General features: G+C 40.2%; 1 long non-coding RNA gene across 1 annotated transcript in view; it reads left to right on the top strand.

Moving 5' to 3' along the window:
• The window catches only part of LOC119568595, a 34,718-nt gene that overhangs the window by 582 nt on the left and 31,636 nt on the right, over window positions 1-2,500 (top strand). The gene's annotated exons all lie outside the window — the stretch shown is intronic.

The following is a 2,500-nucleotide window of genomic DNA, read 5'->3' as shown; positions in this document are numbered from 1 at the left end:
TCTTTCAATATTTCTATCTTTCTGACTATCTTGTTCTATCTTTCTAACCATATTTCTATCTTGTTCTATCTTTTTAACCATTTTTCTATCTTTCTGACCATCTTGTTCTATCTTTCTAACCGTATTTCCTAAAGCTATCTATCTATCTGACTATCTTGACGAGACCGACCTTGGGTTTGTTCCTTTTTTCAATTAAAAGATTTTGGGACTATTGGCTTCTCATGGTCTATTATATGTATTATATATGTATTATACATGGTATTATATATATGTATTGTATTATATATGTATTGTAAATATGTATTATATGTATTATATACATGGTGTGAGTCGACAGCAGTTAGCTGTGCGAAGTGTGGACGAGGCTGCATATGTGCTGGGTTTACCAATCTGTTATTTATTATCTATTATAATTATTATCTGTTATGATTTATTATTAATTATTATCTATTATTATTACATGTATATACTATTTACGTCATTATATGTGCTGTATGTGTGCTGGGTTTACCTATTATTTGACTCAGATTATTTTATGCAGATTACCTTTGTTTTTTTAACATTTTAATTATAATAAATTTGTGAAATTACATTTGTAAAATCAATTTATCTCTTTTTATATTTATTTTTTTAATTAAATAAATGAATAGATAAATAGATAAAAACTTATAGATAAAAATAATTAGATTTTTAAAATTATATTTTATAAATTTAAATTAGGGTAAGTATTTTGATAACACCTGATTGACTAACCCCTAAAGAGGCACCTCTTTCCTGATGGCGCTCCAGCAAAAGCCAAGAAAGGAGGGGGTTAAACGTTTACAAACAGGATTCGTGCCAATAATCTTTCACAGTGCTGTCAATCTGTAGAATTCGTCTGATGATTTCAAAAACGGCAGCTATCAACGCAGCTGTGTGGAGAATTTGCACAGAATAGTTGTAGAGTTAAGATGCTATTGTGTTTTCAGAGGAATATAAAGATAATAATGGTAAAGTTTACAATTCCTTAGACTGTTGCATTAATTATGACTATTACGTTTTATGGCTATGGAGATTTAACAATATATTGATTAGAATGTGAGTGTTCCTGGATTGTTCTACCTCACAAGGTCTGTCAGGTCTCTGAGTGCTGATTATGACCAGAGATAGCCTCAGCATTACCCCCCATCTTCAATCTGTCCACATGAAATGCCCTAGGGTAATCACTGGAATGACAGGGAGTTTTGAAGTGGACTCAGTGGGTAACCACAACTAATCTATGATCATTACCACAGAACTCAGCACTCCAATATACCTTGCAGTTCTGGGGGATCCTCTGAGTGCTAATGAGAATGTGGTCGATCTCCTTGGCCACAGTGCACCCATATCACTGTACCATGTCCAACAATGCAGGTCAGATCACTGGTATCAAGAACCAGCTATTCTTGCTGCCAGCATGAGCTCCTGAGCCGAGAGGACCAACAGACATCTCATAGCCAGTTCAATCGCACCTAGATACTTCTTTGAAGTCACCCAGAACATTGCGAATATCTTGCCGAGGACAGCTCCCTGTCAGAGATGCAATTTTGGCATAAAGCATCCCTTTCATACCAAGTTTATAAAGATCAGGAGTGTCCACAGCCGTAAGAGACATGAAGCCAAATTTAAGTTTCTTTCTCAATACTGTTATACGTTCTTCGACCGGAATGACCTCTCCTACTGAGGGCTGAAGTCTGCTGGAGATGGCTATGGCTACTCCCTGGAGATGGCGACCATCGCTTTGGCCCGACCAGTAATAGGTGCACACTGATTGGGCTGCTACCAGGTCTTCTCACCTCTGAGAGAGCAGCCACCTCAACTCTCAGCTGCTCCAGTAGCGGCAACCGATCGTCCTGTTGCTAAGAGTGGGAGTTCCAAGCCCCCGCCCTGATATCCTCCCTCAGATTTAGCCTTGGGCAGTCACTCCTTGTGGATGCCACCCCTGCCACCCCCACCGCCGTTGCCCCCTATAGCATGGGCTGGCTGGCTGCACGTCTCATAATCCACCTGGGGGTATCCCGTGGGCTTTGCCCCACAAGCCTCACACAAGGTTGACGGCATCAAGTATGCAGATGGGACAGGTAACCCCAGTTCCCAGACCGAGTCCCAGCGGTCGCCAACCCAGTGGGACCCACAACCTGCCTCACTTGTTGGACTGTATTCATATTGACAAATGAATAAAAGGTATGAATGAGAATGAATATCTTCACAATACAAGAGATGTATGTATTTGACCGGTTTTGATTGTTTCTTCTTCAGAAATACATGATTTCTGACAAAAACACAATCAAAACCAGTCAAATCTTACTTACTTGGGTGGGAGGGACATTTGCCCTCCCCTTAGCGCCATCTTCTATAACGTTCACTGCCAGTTGCCACCCATGAACCCCAGGGGGCAAGGGGGCAGAAGTTAATACGAACCCAGCGAGTGTCCGCACACTGTACATTTAAAGATATTAATTGGGTTTACCTGATGGTCGAA

Source organism: Penaeus monodon, chromosome 44, assembly GCF_015228065.2.
Source record: "Penaeus monodon isolate SGIC_2016 chromosome 44, NSTDA_Pmon_1, whole genome shotgun sequence".
Taxonomy (NCBI): domain Eukaryota; kingdom Metazoa; phylum Arthropoda; class Malacostraca; order Decapoda; family Penaeidae; genus Penaeus; species Penaeus monodon.
The sequence above is the reverse complement of the archived record's forward strand: the minus strand, read 5'-3'. Positions and strand labels throughout refer to the sequence as shown.